This window comes from Dermacentor andersoni, chromosome 7 (assembly GCF_023375885.2).
Source record: "Dermacentor andersoni chromosome 7, qqDerAnde1_hic_scaffold, whole genome shotgun sequence".
NCBI classification, from domain to species: domain Eukaryota; kingdom Metazoa; phylum Arthropoda; class Arachnida; order Ixodida; family Ixodidae; genus Dermacentor; species Dermacentor andersoni.
The window spans coordinates 162,775,012-162,797,112 of NC_092820.1; the positions used below are offsets into that span (position 1 = coordinate 162,775,012).

Below are 22,101 nucleotides of genomic sequence, written 5' to 3' on the forward strand. Positions count from 1 at the left end.
GGGCGTAACCCAAGGACAGCGCGCATACCCATGCGGCAACGTTTGTTCGGCATTTTCTTTTACTTCCATTGTGTTACATGCAGACCTGCGCGCTCCCATGGACGAAGCCACAAAGGCAGTCAACTGGTACCCTTCTCTTGACGAGGAGACAAAGGGCGCGGATTATTATCAGGCTGATTTATGCCTGTCAACTATAGTCGAAGATCATTATCCGTCACATCTTGTATGCACACGCATTCCAGGAGTGGGCCGTCCAGCGGGCCAGGGCCGTTGCCGAGGATCTCGAAAGATCTTCCTCGGGCGATGGACCCCTGGCAGCCTAGCCCCGGGCACCAACATCAACAACCGTTGGACAAATAAAGTTTATTCCTATCCTTCAATGCCCTTCCAATGGGATAACTAACGAGCACAATTGATGGCTGTTACAGTCACTTTGCTTACATAGTTTCGCTGCAAACTTTGTTTCAATTTTCCGCGATAGAGAGTGCAGCTTGAAGGGATATCTGTCGGAGACTAATGAAAAAAAAATGACTGCCAGTGCGAGTTTCCTCCTTGTGTGCGACGGTCCAACGGACACGAGTTTTCACTGCACAATGTAAACAGCGGAAAAGTGTTTGCGCGGCTGACAATGACCTCGGATATAGGAATAAGGCAATTACGTCTGGGCCTTCTCGCTCACATGGATGGATAGATGGATGGATGTTATGAGCGTACCCTTTGGAGCGGGGCAGTGGGTTGCGCCACCAAGCTCTTGCTATTATACTGCCTTATGTCCTACCTAGGTTAAAAAAGGAAAGAAAAAAGAAGAAGAAGAACCCCCCCGATGAATTCCCATAACCAAATTTTCTGACCCCCTATTGTGAACTTTGTCTTTGTACGTCTCCGTTTTTTGTCGTTTCCCTACTTCCACCAATCTTCCAATCGCCTCTTACTAATCTTTATTGCGGAGATTGGGTGCTTCGAGGCCAACGCCACCGTCAAGGACAGTGGCAGCCATAGGGGACACAGCCTTTGAGAGGACCTGCAGCGGCTTGCCGCCGTGGTATGTCACATGAGTGCAGAGATCGCGTTGCATTACTCAAAATGAGAAATGAAACGCACGCGCGCACACATGCACGTAAGCTGAGCGATACAAAGGCGCATTTGCGGCAAAGCTGGCATTTTAAATAAGCGATGCCACAGGCGTTCTGCTATGTCGGTCGTACCACAGTGGTATTGTCTTGAAAAGTTGCAGGCGTCGAGGCAACTCTAATTTACATGGGAACCAGCGATAGCCCTAACCATGACTACGCCAAAGGTTAAGGGTATACAAGCTAGCTGCCCCTTGTGTGTTACTCAAGAAAATGACGATTACGGCACCGGGTCAAGAGCTGTGCAACCGGTCATTACGAAACTTCACGTCCAAGCTTGACCTCGAGGTTGAAACACGCTTGATATACGCTTGATTACGCGTAAATGCTCTCGTAAGGCAATCGCTATTCGAACAATATATGTTGCCCTGAACAGAAAACCCTCAAATACTAGTGATACATTGGAAAACACTTTAGGCTGTCAGATGTTTAAGAAATATAGCAGCGTTTAACTTTGTAACAGCGCAAAACAAATTAATACAGCTTTGCAACGGGTAGCTATATATTACAGATTGTGTAAATAGGACAAAATCAGCAATTTAATTTGTAGCCCCTACACTTTAATTTCGTATTCGATTACGTGAGCTTTGCATGCATCCTGTTCACAAGATTGCACACTACTTAATCACGTGTAATGTAACATTTCACTTTAAACGTTACTTAATCTGTGCAGTTTACAGAATTTCGGCATCAGCTAGTCTTTCTTGTGGAATTAGAGAACGCTGCAGTAGATGTTAGTTCATTATTCTTTTTTGTTTCATTTGCGTCATTTTTGTGTAAACATTTTGAGATTCCAAATTAAAATCTGCTTTCAAAAGCTCACTCGTCTGCTTTTTTTTTTCCTTGCGACAACTTTCGTACGTGCTATTCGGTAAAGCGGTTGCCCATATAATGATGGCATCTTTACGTTTCTCTTGAATCTTAATGGGGAGGACAATAATAGCTTGAAATAGGCGGCCAAAATTTTCTGCAGTTGGTAAGATCTATAGATTCCTGTTTCCTTGAGAAATTTTCGGTTCCTGCCGGACGATTTCTCCAGCTTTGAATTATCACCGATGACATGCCCGCCGCGCACATTGTGTCAACAAAGCGTGTACGCTTTCAGCGCATGCCGTAGGTCTTCTTTTTTTTTCTGTTTTGAAGGGAGCAAGTCTAAGTCCATGTTTGGGCGCCATCAAAACATGGCTACCATTGCCATGTTTGCGATATTACCATTGCCAAAATTCGCTGCCCTTCTGGCTCGTAATTCTCCGCTTGTTCATAATTAGCGGCAACACAGCCACGCTAACTGAAGAGTAGAGAGTGTTAGAAGAAAGAAAAAAAAAGACTTAGGGAAAGCGTCAAGTACAATTTTGAAGCCTAAACGTACAAAACGTGAACGAAAGGCTCGTGGAAAATAAGCCCTCACTACGTGACAGGTAAGCGGTAATTTCTAGCCAGTGAGCAGGCGGAGAAATGGCGGCGTCACTAAGTGCTACCGCGAGCAGCACGATGCCTTGGAATGTCCAGAAACCATTAAGAGCCCATTTCCCAAGAGTGAATGCGCTCAAGGGCCTCCAAAGAAAGACCTCAGACGAAGTTGCCTTGTCGAGGCTATAGGTGTCTGACGTCACGCCCTATTCTTGTCTTCTTCCTTCCTCTGTGGGAGCGGGCATATCGCACAGGGCCGTTGGCCAAAGCGCGTACACATTTCGGCGGAAATAGTAGCTGCCAAAAAAGAAAAAAAATGTGGTTAAGTGCCGCGAAGTAGGCGGCTGTGCCTTAACCGTATGTGTGTTGAGGCCCAGAGGCCATTCCGTCCTTATCAAGGGGAGTGCTAACCGTCTCTCCTTTTATACAACACGCTATGGAGGCGTCGCGCGCGGCTATATATACCACCGTATTGCGACCGCCACAAATTCGACTGCCTGTTCGTGGCGGCGAAATTGAGGATAAGTTACATAAACTACGCAGTGTTTGTGATAATGATCCAATTACCGTAGGTTATTTGCATCGATCTGTTTACTGAAATTTCTATTTCCTGGAAGTTTAATTCCAGGATACAAATAAACGTGTGCAAGAGAGAGGCCCGTCCGCGTGAACTATCAACGCTTGACTCTGCGTGTATTGCTATAGCATTTCAAGTACACCTAAATAATTTTCTTTATGGCCTCGGTCAAGGTAGCTTGTTACAGCTTTTTTTGTTTCGTGCAATAAATAAATAAATAAATAAATAAATAAATAAATAAATAAATAAATAAATAAATAAATAAATAATTCTCTGCGCATTGAATTGGCGATAAGCTTCTCATTCTCAGAAACGGAAAATGGAGACTGAATTGGAACAAAACGGAACTTGCTGGCTGGCGGGAGACGAACCCACAACTTCCGCATAACGCTTATGATACCATGCCAATTCAGCTACAATGACAACCGTTGATTGTAATTTTTTTTAAAGAAAGCTGTTTATCTCCTCTGGAAGCACGGAACCGAAGTAAAATTCGCTCGGGATCATTCGAACTCAGCATTGCGTGATCACTCATGGGCTCAAAAACGATTCTAGTCACGTGATTCGGGCTTAGTTGAACTCACGCAGACTCACGTGAGCCCCGATTCCCTGGGACTGCCATTTACATAGACTGACTTAAACTCACTAAGACTCAGCCCACTAGGGCTCACCAGCCCCCCTGAAGCTAAGACTCACAGGTGACCAGTACTCACGGTTGAGTCTGGGTCACAGTGGTCTGAGTGAGTCGACTTATGAGTGTGTTTGCTGACCTGCTTTCGTCCTTTAAGGGATGTGAAAGTTTATGTTGAAACACCTAAAGCTGGTAACTTTAAATTTTCTGCCATTGTGAAATATATTTCATATATTTATAAATCTATATTTTAATTCATTCATTCATTCATTCATTCTAGCCGCTGGTTTGGAGGTTCGAGCACTGACAGCCGAATGCATGCATCACAAAGTTCACTAAAACGCCGCTCACTTTTAAGTTATACCTGTGACAAGAAAGACGAGCCAAGGATTCAGTTGAGGCTCTTGCGCATGCGCAAGAGCCTTACTCGTTTTTGTATTATGCGTCATCGGCATACAGCTTCCGCTTCCGGGAAAGGGGAAGCGAGATGCTGGAAAACGTAACATCGGAAAACGCTTGCGGCATCACCACTGATAAGGCAAGGAGTTATTCTCACACAGAATCAACTTTGAAGTTGACTAGGAATCAAATAAACCATACAAAACGCTCTCAGTAAAGCCCGTTATTGTTGTATGGTCGTTAGATTGAAACTGGACGAAAAGACAGCTTGCGCCGGTGAGAGCCTAATCCAAGCGGTAGAGAATCACGTGATCACTATGCGAGGAGATTGGGGCATTTCGCAAGGGAACAACAGCAACCAAGCAGCATCGCACTTGCCTACAACATGCACCACAGACAGCGTTGCCATTTTATATATTTTATCGCTAGATTTAGTAACTTTCTTGTCAGTTTAGCGACAGTTTTTTTATTATTATTATTTAGCGCCCGCCATTTTTTTTTTTTTAAGCAACGTGACGGAACGATTGCGACATTTCAGCGACTTCGAAGATAGGGAAGTTGCTTCGAAAATAGCTTTCTATAGAATCCACTTTATTATTCAAAAGCAACATATCAGGGGCCTATATTGGCTGCCTGTTGCGTGGGTTCTGTGACCATGATAACGCAACGCCTTCACAAGATTCTCAGTGTGCTCACAAAATGCATGTTATTTTTTTAAAGCGAAAGCATTATGTGACTCACGAGGCGAGAAATCCAGCGTTGGCGTTGTTCGACCATGGCGTGACCAGGACATGGTCCAAAAAGGCTACGAACCCTCGATAGTTGGTAGGAGTCGAGCCCACGATCTTCGGTCTTAATTAAGGCGAAGTTAATGAATACACAATTAATTAAGGTAGACTTAAGGCACTCAAGCCCGCGACCTTTGGTGAGTGTCGAACCCACGATCTTGCGTTGTGCTCACCCTGTGACGAACACCGATAACTAAGTGCTTCTTGAACTTTTATTCTTTATGACACCGATTTGAATGTGTCTTAACGCTCTGGGTTCTGCACTTCCACTAACATAACAAGAGTGCGAGAAGAATCTCTATTAAATGATGTGGGAATGTACATATACCTTCACAAACGTGCCATATATTATATGACATATATAGCCGTTAGTAAATGCAAGAACAGACGGGGAAAATATTCATTCATGCGCCAAACATGTCGACATTCTTGGAAACACGTCTCTTGGTAATTGGGCATACGCGTAATCTATGCTTTCATTAATTCCCCTAGAAAGTGTACTCAACTTGTGTATTAGAAATTACTCGCGAGCTTCTCTGTTGTAAATAGTGAGTCGAAAATCGTGACTTCAATGTAGTGGCCTTAAATTTTTTTGAAAGGGTGGCCTTGCGTGCTCACATTCTTGGAGAGGAGGAGCTGCGGAATAGACCTTATGTGTGATTTGTGATTGTTGAACCGTAGCCTAAAATGGGGTTCCGTTTTTTTTTTTTTTTTTGCGACGTATTGTGCGCGACAAATTGTGCACTTGAGGAGATATGCAACCTTACAAGTGTCGCAGTTGTAATCCTCTTGAATTTTGAATGAAAAGCAAGTTTCAGTGCTCTTGGCAACAGTAGTGGTAGTCGTCATGGGTCAGAGTCTGCACCGAAGTTTTCCGCATGATGCGCAGCCTTTGAAGTTAGCCGAGGTGATTTAGGAGGACGTGACATCTCTGAGGTTGGTGACCCCTCTGAACCACCCATGGAGGTTCAGGAACAATTTGGAGCATTTCGTCGCTCTGTAAGAGTGTGATATGATCTGCCCGGAGGATACGATTTATGTTAGGAGTTGATGCTGAATACCCGAGGATAAGGTTAGTCCGTGAATCTGGGGTTTGCTGTTGATGAGCGCATGACGATCAAGGTTGTCAGATTTTTGAATCGCGTCGCTGATAAGACAGGGAGGATAACGCTGGCGTAGTAAGTCGCTACGCAGTTGTTCACAGTTTGATGCAAAGTCCTCTTTTTTTTTTATTGCGTACGCGCTTGAAACGAAGAGCTTGGCTGTGCGGGATTGCTATTTTACAGTGCTTTACTTGGCTAGCATGAAAATGTAAGTAGTGGTGCTTATCGGTTGGTTCTTTATAAGCTGATGTGACAAGCTCATTGTTGTGAGCACTCACACTAGCATACAGAAAGGTGATTGCGGAAGCCGAATATCTGTGGGAGAATTAGATCATTGGATAGACTGAACTGAACTGAGAAATGGACTTCAACAATTCTTCTTCCTCACCGTGAGACCAGATTGGGAATACGTCGCCTGTAAACCTTTTGCAAAACATTGGTTTGAGCACGCAGTTCTCAAAAAAAACTCTCATAAAAACCCATGTACACCCGAGCAAATTCCACTCGCGTGTGGTATATTTGTATACAGGGATACAACGTCAAGGGTCCCTATGAGATTGCCTATGGAGACAAAAAGGTCAATTATTTTGGATAGGAAGTGAGTGGTGTGTTTAATGTAAGAAGCGAATGAAGGTGTAAATCGTCTAATCGGGCCATCTACGTATAACTCGGTAGTGTTTTCTGCCATGGTCCCAATCCCAGAGAAAATGGATCGGCCCGGATTACTTTCGTTATGTATTTTTGGTAGGAGGTAAATCCTGCTTGGGGCAGAGCTTGGAGGAAGCAGGGGTTCGGCAACGGCATTACTGATTGGACTAAGGTAGCGAGAAAATTGCTCCACGGCGGCCACAATTTTTTGCCACAACGAGATGCCATGTCGTTTATATGGCATCTATATTGTAACAATGTTGAGGAATACAGGTTAACAAAACAACGATATTTATTAAGGGCGAACCTGTGTCCACAACTAAAAGTCACTGCAGTCGTGAACAATCCCCGGCAGTGGCGTTCTAAAGCTGGCGTCGAACCTTCCTCTTCTATCTTCTCGTGTGATCCCTCGTGCGCGTGGCGCATGCGAGCCAGGTCCAACCGGATACTCGTGCCACGAAGATCGCTGCCTGTTGTTGCTGAACGACACCGCGATACGTCGTGCACAGTGTCCACTACGAAGGGCGCGCAACTTGAATGTGGCCACATCGGCCTGATGCGTGATAGGAAGTATAGGGGTTCCTGTCGGTTCTCACTTTTTTTTTTCATGACCTCTCGTGGTAAGGTTTCATGCGGACAACATGCGCAACTTCCTTGTAGTTGCGCCGTCTTGGGCTCTCTTGTCCAGCGGATTTCACTTCGTAAGTGACGTCGCTTATACGACGAAGTATTTCGTAAGGGCCAAAGTATCGGCAGAGAAGCTTTTCAGACAGACCACGGCGTCGTACAGGGGTCCATACCCACACCTTGTCACCGGGCTGATAATGAACTTCCCTGCGTTGCTGGTTGTACCGGCTGGAGTCGACGCGTTGTTGGCGGCGTATGCGGTACCTTGCCATCTGTCGTGCCTCTTCGGCTCTTTGCAAGAAATCACCTAGGTCAGATGAGTTATTGTTTTCTTCATCTAACGGCAACATAGCATCCAAAGTTGCGGTTACTGCTCGGCCGAATACAAGTTCAAACGGGACGACCCGTGTTGTTTCTTGAATGGCCGTATTATATGCGAAGGTGATGTACGGCAAAATTTCGTCCCACAGCCTTCAACATCGACATACATCGAAAGCATGTCAGCCAGTGTTCTGTTGAGGCGTTCAGTTAAACCGTTTGTCTGAGGGTGGTACGCCGTAGTTCTCCTATGATCAGTATGTGTCATTTGCAACAAGCATTTCATTAGGTCCGCAGTAAAGCCTGTTCCACGATCGATAATAACAACTGTGGGAGCTCCATGCCTCAGCACGATATTGTTGACAAAGAATTTTGCAACTTCGACAGCCGTTGCACTCTACAGGGAATCAGTTTCTTCGTAACGGGCCAGATAGTCCGTGGCCACAACTATCCTCTTTTTGCCTAAAGATGATGTTGGGAAGGGTCCAAGTAGGTCCATACCGATTGTTGGAAGGGGGCTATTGCTGGCTTTATTGGCTGGAGGAGGCCTGCCGGTTTTACGGATGGAGTCTTGCGCCTTTGACACTTGTGACAAGCCTTGACATAGTGCTGCACTGATGCAAATAACTTAGGCCAGTAGTATTTCATACGAATCCTGGCGAATGTACGGCTCACGCCCATGTGTCCAGATGTCGGTCCATCGTGGCATGCATGCAAAATTTCTTCTCGCATAGCTGTGGGCGCGACAAGTAACGACTTTGTCTCGCTGTTCTCGAAGTTTCTCTTGTAGAGGACACTTCCTCGCAGACCGAACGAGGATAGCCCTCTAGAGAAAATACGCGTGAGTTGAACGTCGAGTCCCTCCAGGAGCAGTATAAGTGGAAGCAATTCCGGGTCGTCTCGTTGTTGTTGAGCGATTTGTAACGCGTCAACAATGCCAAGGAACGGGAAATTCTCTTCTTCTGACACAGTTGTCTCGACTGGTGCGCGTGACAAGCAGTCGGCATCGCATTGTTTCCTCCCGGATCGGTATATGACAGTTGCCTGCGCCAGCCAATGTATCGCAAAATGAAAAGACGTATAAAGCTGCGCTAAAATTTCGCATTAGGGAGTATCGCAATCGTCGGTGATTCTTTTTCTAGGTGCAACCTAGCATTCCAGTATGTCTCATTATTATCCTCTGAAGTTCTTTTTTTTTATTCCCGCGGAGGTATTGCGTCATAACTAAAGAACCAATGAACAACTTGATTCGATCACTGTCGATATTATCCGAGATGCCGCAAATCAGTACAGTAAATAGAATAAGACTGACAGAAAACAATGCGAGTATCGAAGATCATTTCATCTGCCACATAAACAATTTGTTCATGACAGAAACTGACATGAAGATGGAGAACTGAAGTGATTAACAGGCGTAGAACGAGGAATGTCGCTGCAGACAACATTTCGACTAGGTAACTTGTCGAAAACTATAGAGCCCTTGTCGAAACGCAGGCTCCAGGAACCCCCATTATGTGACGAGGGTTCATCACATAGACATTATTCGCCAAGCTCAGACGGCCATTCACGTATTTTTTGGTATTGTTTTATGGCTCGCCAGGTTATGAATTCGCTTACGACTGCAGCGTGGATCACGTGGTTAAGTTTATGATTCCAGTACAGCGCGAGTACGTGCTTCTCGCTCTCTTGGATATCGTTCGCAATCATACGTTGTGTAGTTATGTTTTATCAAGCTGATTTGATTTGATATCACGGCCTCGGCGGCCGCATTTCGATGGGGGCGAAATGCGAAAACGCCCGTGTACTTAGATTTAGGTGCACGTTAAAGAACCCCAGTTGGTTGAAATTTCCAGAGTCCTCCACTACGGCGTGCCTCGTAATCAGAAAGTGGTTTTGGCACGTAAAACCCGATAATTTAATTTTTAATTTTCATTTGATTGTTTTTCTTCGGGAGTTCGACACAACGACGTCTCTTGAAGATTCAAAAAGAAATGTTCGCCGAGAGAACTCAAAAGCTGCCACTTTCGTTCGGTTACCTCGTCTCTGCAATCCTATTTGTCCTGTATATAGTTGCTTATTTCTTTGTCCTCACTGTCGGTGCAGTCTTCCCATTCACTCTGATTCCAGTTTATTACACCAACCTCAACTGGACCGCGGTCCAAACCTCGCGCCCACGTGGTCGCCGCCCGCCCTAACAACACGGATGTCGGCAGATCGCGCCGTCTTTTTCTTGCAGCTCTGGTCGGGCATTATTGCCCCACGCAGAAGGGGGCCGTTGTTGGTGCAACGCCACTTCTCTCTCTAACAGAGAAACGAGCAGTGCCAAAGGGAAGAGCAACGTCGTCGCGACGCGGGTTTTGTGACAGCTTTACGAGCTCTTCCCGGGCGTCGCATCCTCGCGTAAAAGGGTACGCTAGAGGGCGAGATCGTTCTCCCTAATTGCGTGCAGCGTAGTCGAGTGCAAACTGCAACTATCGATACAGTTGGCCGCAAATTTTGCGAAGAAATATATCTAACTGCTATGAAGCCCCCAAGCACGTAACTTCGAATTCAAAGTTTTCGTGTGTCGTATAGGTTTGGCAGGCATACGGCAATGGTCCAATAAGTTAGAAGCACCAGGGTTCGTACACCTCCTTGGAAGCCATTGAAAACCCTTGAATGTGGAAAGAGGGATTCAGGGCCCTTTAAAACTCCTTGAAAATATATGTGCTCCTTGACTTTCCTGAAGCTGGGACTGGGGACGGCTTTTGAACTATTGAAGCGACACACCCCAACAAACTGTCTATCGGCAAATAATTCTAGATCTTTTCTTTTGAGAATGTCGCTAAATGGTTGCGATGTTACGTGTCCTCAGCCGCCAATGAAACGCTTTCTTTTTTTCAAACCACCGTTGCCATCATGAAGCTATAGACAAAGCCAGATCAAGTAACTAAGCCGTGCCGCCATTTTGTTGTTTTCTTAATTGCTTCACACCGCAGCCATCATGGGTCCATTTTCGAGCCGTAGGCTCTAGAAATGCTTGGCGGAAAGTTAGTTTCAGCCACTTGGCTTTAACACGATGAGTATATTTGACTGACGTTAGACACCACTAACCATCGTGCCAAGCGACTGAAGCAATTAAAATGGGAAAGTCAATTCAGAAAGAGACATGGAGAGATTGAAGCTTGTGTCCAACTCGGCAACTTCTTATCTGCAAGAAATCGCTCCCATGAAAAAGGAGATTGCACTATTTTTCAGTGTATGTGTACGAATAAGATTTGTTTCTCCCTCCCCGCCCTTGAATTTTGGCCTTCAGAACCCTTGAAACCCTTGAATAGTCCTTTAATTTCGAGTCAGATGTTCTGTATGAACCTTGAGACGCACAATACTTTAACAGAGCAGAAATTTACATTTCTCATGTTCCATTTGTGATGTTTTTCTACTCAGTTTATTTCAATTTGACAAGCAAGTCGCTCGCCGTAAGTTGCTGCTTAGCTTATCGAGTGTAGATGGGAGCGACCGGATACTCAAGGCGCCCCTCTGGATCGGCCAGTGGTGTCAACTGATTTGATTGTACATAAATGATCTTTACCCTAGCGAAGCCCAGCGTATCAAATTTGATACGCTTGGTTTGGTGTCTAAAAAAGGCTGGTTTAAGTTGTAAAACAGAGCCAGAGAATACAAGGGACCAGACGAAGAATAACGACACGTACACAGCGTCCTATGTACGTGTTGTTCTCCTTCGTTTGGTCTCTTGTGTTCTCTGGGGCTGTTTTACCACGGATGTGAACCAACTATCCTAAAAATACGTCCTGGCTGGTTTAAGGGTGGGATACTTAAAGCAAAACCCATAGTTGCGTTTTTTACATACTGGTGCTAAGTTTCACGTGTGGATGTAAAAGTTGATTGTTATAATGATGATGATATAATTATTAACTCAAATAATATCTAGCTTTTGTTTCGTAACGGATAAACTATCAGTGGTCAGACATAATAGTGATCAACTTGTTCTAATTTTTCTTGACGTGGAATGGTGTGTAATCATATATAGTGTGAATAAAGAGGGCTCGCACCCACATGATTTGTTCGCGCTCTATACCGCGTTCGAAATGCTTCGCATTGTACGTGATAACATAGGAAGCATTCACAAGACGTCACCTACGCCACGTTGTTAATTACCCTATTCACAGCATCCCCTTTACTGCCGGAGACCAGAGAATCGACGCAAATCGTAGCTGTTTACCGTAGGTGCTATTCTGGACATCGTCGAATTCCGCCATATTGTTACGGAAGGATAACAGAAAAGAGAGGAAGATCGCGAGACGCTGGCTGCTGCGTGTTGTTGCTAGTCAGCCATCTTAACCCCGTTGACTCTGCTTGCATATACATTGTAAATACAGTCTTATACTGCCAACATCCCCGTAACATATTATAAAAATTTATAATGGCATCACTTTGAGCCAATCGTGGGACAATGAGAGCTGACAAGATGGCGACAAGATGGCGAATTCGACAAGATCGCAGAATTCGTCAAAGTCCAGGTTATAGCACCCCATGCTGACTGCACGGCACTATGGTGGTCTAGGTGACGTCAGTCCATCGTCTAGTCGCCAGTCTATCGTCCAAACCAAGTATTTCAGACCCCCTCTGTATAATCGTGTAAGCGAAGCGCTGCAAGATCCGAGAGGCTGGGTCCTCCGAGGCTGGTGTAAAGTCGCGAAACTGTGCAGCTTCCGCATGCGTTGCACGCAACTGCGACTTGACGGCGCGTGCGTCTCTTGCTCGTCTCGCGCTGTCGATTGGGTCGTTGCACGGCGCCCACGGAGCGTCGCCGACACATCCGCCCACGTGGGTGCTATAGTCTGTCCGCCCACCGCGCAAACCAGAGGCTGGCGTTTACTTATGTGCACACTGCGTATCGTGGTCGGTAGGACCGCGCGGTATCTGACGTAGGTTTAGCTGACCTGCAAATTAAAGAAAGAAAGAAAGCGCCCCGTTGCACATAAATAACGAAAGAAAGAAAGAAAGAAAGAAAGAAAGAAAGAAAGAAAGAAAGAAAGAAAGAAAGAAAGAAAGAAAGGAAAAAGAAAGAATCCGCGAACAAGCATGTCGGTAAAATCGAAGGAAGAATTTCCGGCTTTATCATTCATCTCGTCACCCTAAACAAAAAGTCATGAAATATTTGCTGAGTCAATAATTTCTTTCGATGAATTTAATTTTTATATCACCAAACGAAGATAATTCGAGATCTGGAAAAGCGCTCCGGTGGTGAAGCACGTTCCAGAAACGTGCCTAAACAGTCAATACAGAAAATAAACACTTAACAGCAACAAAACGGTGCACGTTCCGCTCTCTCTCTCTCTCTCTCTCTCTCTCTCTCTCTCTCTCTCTCTCTCTGATTTCAGAATGCTTATAATGCCGCCGCGGGACCTAATTTGTCTTGCTCATCAATACGCTACACTCGATGCTCTTTGTGTCCATTTCCTTAGCCGAGCCGAACAATTTGCGGACCTAAGTATGGTTCGTCATTAGGGACTAATAATTCTTGCGCGAGACGGGGAACAGCCAACACAAAGAGAACGAACATGAACAAAGCTTTCGCGCAATCTCTTGAGCACAAGAATGCTTTGCGATCAAGCTGTCTTCTTTTTCTTTCTTTGTGCGTTGTCTGTTTCCAGTCCCGCGCACTAAGTATCAGCCCTTAAATGGCCCAGCATATACACCCGCGCATATCACCATGAGACTCTCGAGCAGACAGGACATGTCGCCCAGCCAGAGCCATAGAGTTAAATTCCAACAAAATTCACTACATAGGAGACCACGGGGCTGAAATGGTTCGATTATAACGTGGAAACGATGAAAAATAGCCTTCATAGATTTGTTTGATCTATGTGCCTGTAGCTTCAGACGTTCTTCTGGTGTCATTTCTCACGCCTTATCGTTTAAAATTTTAAAAACAGTCACAGTTCTCTAAGCAGCGCAGTGCAATAAGCATCTGCGCCGCATGCATAATCATCGCGAATTGTTACACTTATAACCTAATACTTTGTTGAAGATGACCCATTTGCAAAGCAAGCCATAAAGTTGAATTTTATGCTAATACACGTACTTTCCATCATCTCATGCCGTCTGGACGGCAATACTTGCAACTTTCGCAAAAGCTATAGAGCGCCGGAGGTCTTTCTAGTTACTTTTGAAAGATACTCTACGACCAGGTCAACGCCGCTACGACTGCTTCATATATACTAGACTGCATTATCCGACCCGTAATCTCCGGGACAACAAGCTATGGTGTCGCACTCAAGCAAATCTGTCCTATAGAGTACCTTTTCTTTGACAGCACCAAATTTTCAGAAAACTGCCTATTTTAGACCTTGAGCTAAATTACTCGATGAGGCGGCCATTACTTGTACGAGAAATAAAAATGCTTAATTGAATAATTACCATATTTACACTAATTAACTTTTTAATGGCTTAATTTACGGCGGCTACCTTGATAACTGCCACGTTAGGCGCACCTTCACCCAGCCCCTCGTTTCCATTGTGGTGAAACAACGCCTGACTTCCTGATAGAAGTGGCGCAGGGATCATTGATGAAACACACTAAGATCGTCCTTCACCAACAGCGCCGGGTGTTCGATGCTTTCTGTATAGCAGCTGAATTCAGGGTATGAGTGCTACACACGTGCGCGTACTACGATGGGACTGCTTGACGCATACAAAAAAAAATTTAACCAGTATAGTGACACCTCCGTCGTCTAGCACAGCCGTGAGACTATGGTTAGATGACTGTATTTTGTGAAATAATAAAAATTGATTGATTGATTGATTGATTGATTGATTGATTGATTGATTGATTGATTGATTGATTGATTGATTGATTGATTGATTGATTGATTGATTGATTGATTGATTGATTGATTGATTGATTGATTGATTGACATGAACCAGACAGGAGCAAGTCGAGTCAGAAGTGGGGGCTCAGACAACCCGACTCTACAGTGTTTGCATGGACTTGTACACCTGACGTGTTTCAGTTTTGTGACAGCCCACATCGAGTGCAGTGATAAGGCAACGCCTCCGGTTAATCGCTGCTGGCGGCGAACAGCCGACCCGACCCGTCCGAGTTAACATGTGCGCTTAAAATGGGTCGGACGGGGACAACTACATCCCGTGCAGTCGTGTCGGGCTGGCTCAAACCGACTCGACGCCCGCTCAGTCCGAGCGGCTAGCATTTACGTGAGCACGACAGGCAACTATCATATCAGCCCCGCAAACGGGCTCGACCCGTTCTTAATTCCTATGCTCATGCACAAGCCCTGCATGTTTATGTGCGTTATGTCTTCGAAAAGCAAATTTAGTTCATTGTCTAGGTGTCTGCCTTTTTCACTTGTCTTCGAGTGCGCGCTTTGTTTTTTTTTTTTTCTTAGAGAGAGAGGGATCCAAGCAGCCCAGCTCCAAAATTCTCCCTTTCTCTCCTTCGGAGGTGGAAGATGATGGGAGAGGGAAAGAGAGGTTGGAGATAGTTTTATCTGTAACCGCGGCATGTCGGTATTTCGAGTTTGCAACTTGGTCGTCGTTCTCCTGCAGCTGCCTGACCCATTTCGCTCAGCGTCTCAGAGCATGAACTGTGCCAGGAAGAGCTGCAGTACAACCGCTGTTGGTCGCGTGAAGGTATTTAGCGACAAGTCACTTAACAACGCAAAAAAAAGAAAGAAAGCGACAAGAGAAAGACCATTGCGCTGTCAGGAGAACAGCTGAGGAGACGACGAGAAGCGAAACGGGATACGAAGCTGTTGCGACCGAAGAGTGGTTGAGCAGCGTCCCGAATAAGTGGACGGTAAGGTAACCCAAACGCAAAAGCTAGACAACGTTCGAGGAGGGCAGTAAATAGAAGGCCTGGGGAGTCACTTCGAGCAGACACTCGAGAATAATTCAATACAGTGCTGCATGCATCGACAGCGGTGCTCACTTTAGTTGTGCGGCGAGTGACGAGATGTTCTTTTTCGAGCGGCATTCAATCTGGCTTGTTTATGCTCTCACTCTCTAGAAAATTCGTCACCATTGTCAGCCTGGTTACGCCCACTGCAGTGCAAAGGCCTCTCTCATACTTTTCCAAATACCCCGGTCATGTACTAATTGTGGCCATGTTGTCCCTGCAAACTTCTTAATCTCATCCGCCCACCTAACTTTCTGCCGTCCCCTGCTACGCTTCCCTTCCCTCGGAATCCAGTCCATAATCCTTAATGACCACCGGTTGTCTTCCTTCCTCATTACATGTCCTGCCCATGCCCCATTTCTTTTTCTTGATTTCAACTTAGATGTCATTAACTCGCGTTTGTTCCGTCACCCAATCTGCTCTTTGCTTACCCCTTAACGTTACACCCATCATTCTTCTTTCCATAGCTCGTTGCGTCGTCCTCAATTTAGGTAGAACCCTTTTCGTAAGCCTCCAGGTTTCTGCCCTGTACGTGAGTACTGGTAAGACACAGCTATTATACACTTTTCTCTTGAGGGATAATGGCAACCTGCTGTTCATGATCTGAGAATGCCTGCCAAACGCGCCCCAGCCCATTCTTATTCTTCTGATTATTTCAGTCTCATGATCCGGATCCGCGGTCACTACCTGTCCTAAATAGACGTATTCCCTTACCACTTCCAGCGCGTCGCTACCTATCGTAAACTGCTGTTCTCTTCCGAGACTGTTAAACATTACTTTAGTTTTCTGCAGATTACTTTTCAGACCCACCCTTCTGCTTTGACTCTTCAGGTCAGTGAGCATGCATTGCAATAGGTCCCCTGAGTTACTAAGCAAGGCAATATCATCAGCGAATCGCTAGTTACTAAGGTATTCTTCATCAACTCTTATCCCCGATTCTTCACAATCCAGGTCTCTGAATACCTCCTGTAAACACGCTGTGAATAGCATTGGAGAGATCGTGTCTCCCTGCATGACGCCTTTCTTTATTGGGATTTCGTTTCTTTCTTTGTGGAGGACTACAGTGGCTGTGGAGCCGCTATAGATATCTTTCAGTACTTTCACATACGGCTCGTCTACACCCTGATTCCGTAATGCATCCATGACTGCTGAGGTTTTGACTGAATCAAACGCTTTCTCGTAATCAATGAAAGCTATATATAAGGGTTAGTTATATTCCGCACATTTCTCCGTCACCTGATTGATAGTGTGAATATGGTCTATAGTTGAGTAGCCTTTACGGAATCCTGCCTGGTCCTTTGGTTGGTCTAGAAAATTACAACTCATCAAAGCGGTCGGCTGTCCTGCTTGTCTGGCGTGATGGGGAGTGATTTTTGAACTGTCACCATAAATTCAAATTCGAACAAGTTGGAAGAGACTGTTAGTTCGTTGTTCCATTTCTAGGTTCCCCTTCATTTGTAACAGTGACTTCATTCAGAATCCAAAACGTATACTTGAGCCTGTATACGCCGTAGTTAGAAACCGATTACGCAGTGATTACACGTCGCATTTCCATGGAATTGCGCGTCACAGGCGTTCTGATCAGTTTTCTCCTGTTCGCGTTTAAATTTATGCTCCAGTTCCGACGCGAAAGGAGTATGCTCTCGAAAGTTCCACTCCATTTCAAAGACGATAAAGAAACGATTAAAAAAAAAGTCTAGTCGTGCCGTTTCAGGTCTGTCTAAGGCAGTGCTGTATACATGGGGACCTTGGGAATAAAGCCGCGCGTTTGTGAAGTTCATTGAATTTCACTTAACGTTAACATGCGCAAGCACCTCGAGCAATGAAATGCCACGTATAGTGATGACGACAGCCAACAAATTCTAGAAGGCGTTCCAAGTTTCTGAGCTCCGTGAGAGAGGCCAGATTGCCCGAAAGACTGTAATCGCCTTTACGTGCTTCACCGTGTATTGTAGCACCTTTATTGAGAAAGAGAGAGAGAGAGCGAAGGGAAGAAGGAAAGGTAGGGAGGTTAACAAGAGAGATAGGATGTGAAGAGGAAGGAGGGTGGTGGTATGGGGAACGTGATGAGGGCTGCACAGCATACTGTTTCTGTGCAATGCGCACGTGTACACTTCACCGCACAGCACAGTCGTCTTTGCGGGCAGAGGTAGAAGTTGCTGCAGTTAATAGGAGACTGTCTGCAGCGTTCATAATTTTTGCCGCTGTTAGCGCCACTGGCGTATTTAAACCGGACAGCAGCCGCTGCAGAGCGGCAAATATTTGTCGCAGCATGGCTTTGATGACAGAGTCAGGTGGTGCTATCTGAGTGCACTGTCCTTGCTCGCGATGACAGTCTAAGGCCCGTGTGCGCGGCGGCAAGCGTGGCCATAGATTCGATCCTGGGCTTGCACGGCTCGCTTGAAGCAATGAAGCGCACCAGGGTATACGCAGTGCTTCGTCACTAATGGCCTTTTTTTTAATGCCGTTTCAGGATGAATGGTGTCGTCGTGAATAGTATTGCTGGTCGTACACTCATGAACAAAGAGCTCGCGGGAATGTTCCTTAGAGCCGACAGAATTACAGCGCTAACCACATTCCATTCTCGAAAGCCTGCCAACCCTCGTTGATAGCTTACCCCAGCACGCGGAGCACTTCCTCCATAGTCTACCCCAAGTAGCGTGTCCGAATGGCTCCGTGTCCGCTACACAACACTGTACGTGAGTGCTGGTGAAGCGTGAAGTGGTGCCATCTGCGAGCTGATCATCAATGAAATGAGTAATAGGGCCGACTCACTACTCACGCCACCACCTATGGGTGGTACGTGGCTCGAAAACACTTGGAAGGACAGAATGTTGAGCAAGTCGGTAGATATTTGCAGTACGCCTGCCTCGTGTACTCAACGGTACGCTGCTAGAGTGCGTAAAGAGCGAGGCAATGTAAACAATTCATTGAGTACAAATCGGTGGGTCCCGTGCTTATGTGGCAATCGATGTTAAGTGAAGGTTTCTTCGATGTTGGGGCACATGTCACCTCTTCGCTTCTCCGTACAGCTCCACACTCCTCATACCATTGACGCTGTGATCCCACTTTGTTCATTTAATTCCTTTTTTTGTTTTCACTGTCGGCCGGCTCCCTTCGTTGCCGACTTCTTCATCACTTTTTCTGTTGCCGACTACTTCGTACGCGTCTCGTTCTGCTCGCCTAATTCGCGCACATACCCAGTGACACGTAGCCGGTCTGCGACATTGGCCAAGAATGGCTACGTACACAGTGGTACATACCTATTTGCACGCCTATCTGTCACAACCTTTCAATTCATATAGTCAGTGGGAACAGCGCAGAAACTCATTGAGCATGGTTTTGTTAACACTTTTGAGTATCCATCTATAGGTAAATCAGAACGCAGCATATACGCTATCCAGCCTGAGTGGAGTCAAGTAAAACACTACTGCAATATTCATTTTAACGTAGGATTCATTTTAACGCAAACAAACAGGGACAAAATAAGAATAAACGACAGCGCGTCGCTTGTGCTCGTTTTGTCCCTGTGGTATGTGGCCCAAGTTGTCTATGTCGACACATAGCCAGTGTCACATACCCAGTAATCCAAGCTGTTTCCTAGTGGTACAAGACAGCAGCCGCCAGCTAGCACGCAGAAGGTGGGAGGAAGTGGTAAAGAAGTAAATAATGGGATAATGCAAGATTTATAAGTAGGAACAGTCATGTTGCCAGCTACAAAAGAGCACACAAGAGTTGTCAACAACACAAGCAAGCAGCTATCAATAACAATCTCACATGGAGCAGAGTGGTACAGCCGGCACCCAGGTCAAGCACCATCTCTGATTACAATCTTTTAAAACCTCGGAAGAAACAGGGTCAAACCAGCGTTACTAGAACCATGCGGCTTGCGAAAAAACAGCGACGTGTGTTGGAATAAAATTGTAGCTCCATACATCCAACTGACTCAATTCCCCCGGAAGCTTTTACATGTACAGCGGAGGCTTCGATTAAGAAGAACCGAGGGAAAAAAATAACAGTACCGCCACCTTTCATGAAAAAGGATCGCGCTATACTCGCCGCCTTTTCCAACTGCACTCAGTGTTCGCAGGCCGCGACTTGAAGTGCGCATGCGCGATCTGCAAATAAAAACGCCGCCACCGCCTCCAGTCGAGTCCCTATTTCTACGACTTCGCGCGTTTTCGCAGCGGCCCGCAGCGGCCTCAATCTAGTTTCTACGCCTACCACAGCACGGCTCATTGTGTCTGGCCATTTTGTTGGCACTAGCCAACAAAATCTCTCCCTCCCCCCCTCTCTCTCTCTCTCTCTCTCTTTGCACTCTATTCCTTCAGATTCGATGCTACAAAACGAAGTAAGCAGATTGAATGAGACGTAAGTGCGAAACGACGAACAACATCTGCTTGAACTCCTCCCATAAATTGAAATGCGGAGGACGCTGCTTCGCCTCGCGTTTGTGCCCTCGTGAGAACTACATCGCCTTTTCGCTCTCTTTCCGATTCGCCGTGTTTGTTGTTGATTTCTCGATACGTGTTACTTCTCGCTGTCGCGTTCTTACGCTACATTCTCTTTTATTTTTGTTTATTTTTTTCTGTTGCGTCTTGCAGACGTTCAAAGGAAGCATGAAGCGTACGGTTGAGAGACACGCTTGGAACGCCGCTTATAGAGCGCGCACATATGCACAATTAGTGAGCTCTGACGCGGGTCTCTCGTGCAGTCCGCTTTCATCCTGCTCCGTCTCGGTGGCGCCTTGGGCGTGTGACTTCATCCGTATCAGTCAAGCTACGCGACATTAGAAAGGTCGCAGTTCTTCCGCAGCTACGATGGACGTTGGGTATAGTCTGACAGACAGCGTAGCAGCCCGTTCGAAGCGACTGGAAGAGCAGCTCCTGCAACCACTGCGCTCTCTGGTGTTTGGTGCCGCCGTCCTGTTTTATGCGCGGCCTATAGCTTCGTGTAGGTGAAGTGAGCGAGGTAGAGAAAGAGGAAGATTTGTTTGAGGAAAGGCAGAGAATACCGCATCCATAATTTTCGATTATGCACTCTTCTTTTCTCTCAGATATTTTGTTTTCTTGCATGTCCTCTCACCGCCCGATTCTCGGAGGATCCTCCATTGTAGGTACGTGCCACAACAAAAAATTATCATTACCATCGTCATGTGAAGACGATGGCGATGCGAGTTTAATTAGTGTTGTTCCTTTTGGCTTCGCGTTTATAGGCTGCAATTTAGGTTCTTTATAGTTTCCTTTGTTAGCTTTTATATATCCTTCTATCCCTTCCTCCTTTTGCGATTCAGTAAACCACATCCCATTCCTGATTAACCCTCTGACTTCCCCTATTTTATTTCTTTAAGCAAACTCCACACCCGCTTCCTTTCTTTAAATCCCGTAGTTCCTGGAGCCTCCCGCGTGCCGTTTTTAAACAAAATGTATCTGCTCCTTCACTTTTGATTTCTATAATACGAGTGCATGCCTGATATGCTTTCTCCCCGATTGCTCTGGGGTCTCGCGGTGTCATTTTCTCGTCCCCCCCCCTTTTTTTTATTTAGTACAGCCTTCCCTTTCTTTAAGTCACAAATAGTGTCACCATGCGCATTACATCAAGGCAGGGAACTCTCTCCCATCTTTCTGTTCCATCGGAAGGGCTCCCTCAACCCAACCACCATTCTTTTCACCATTATTCAGCGCGTCTAGCATCCAGTGTCGCCAACTGAGTCCCTTATAATGGTCCCCGCGATTCGAGACGCTCTTATATAATCCCACATTTTTTTCTTTTTTTTTGCCAATCTTACTTTACTCGACGCGTCGGAAACTTCGTCGGGACATTGCTCGGGGCACATTCGCTCTGCAATGTCTTTCAAGGGAGTCGTGACTCATCGCCTTTTAAGAGAGGCACTTGTTTCTCATTCGGCTTCTTCCGTCCGCTATGTTGGCTTTATATTGTTTACCTCGCTTTCTTCTTTTCTCGAACGTTTCTTTTTGACTTCTCGTTATCTCAGTTTGTCTCTCGCGGTGCGCTCTTCTCCGAGCAATGTTCGATGTTCGCGTGGAGGCAGGAGCGGCGGGTGGGGACCTGTTAGAGTTAATGGCGAGTCTGGAAAGGCAGCTTTCCCGCGCTCTTTTTCTATCTCTCGTCCTCTTTTCTTTTTTTTTCTTTTTTTTTTTTTGTCATCGTCTGAAGAGCTCAGCTTCCGAACAAGACTTTCTGCTCGAATTAAGACAAATGTCTGTTCCATGTGACGTGAATGCAACTTATCCGTACACGCGTTTGTAGTCGCTTTTACACACACACACACACACACACACACACACACACACACACACACACACACACACACACACACACACACACACGCACGCACACACACACACACACACACACACACACACGCACACACGCACGCGTGTGTGTTTGTGTGTGAGAGGGAGAGAGAGATGGCACGCATGAAGTATACTTAAAGCGCAGGCAGTATCTTGGCAACCGTGATCACTGGACGAAGTTTCTTCGTCCAGTTTCGTTGAAAAAGTAATTTAATATTATTTATTAGACGTTTCG

At 45.9% G+C, this 22,101-nt stretch overlaps 1 protein-coding gene and 1 non-coding gene across 2 annotated transcripts in view; both read right to left on the reverse strand.

Annotated features, from left to right (window-relative positions):
* Nucleotides 1–22,101, reverse strand: part of LOC126533136 (uncharacterized) — a 77,349-nt gene that overhangs the window by 23,432 nt on the left and 31,816 nt on the right. The gene's annotated exons all lie outside the window — the stretch shown is intronic.
* Nucleotides 2,851–2,973, reverse strand: LOC126533335 (U6atac minor spliceosomal RNA). Its single transcript, XR_007599991.1, has one exon. It is a non-coding gene; the product is annotated as a U6atac minor spliceosomal RNA (small nuclear RNA).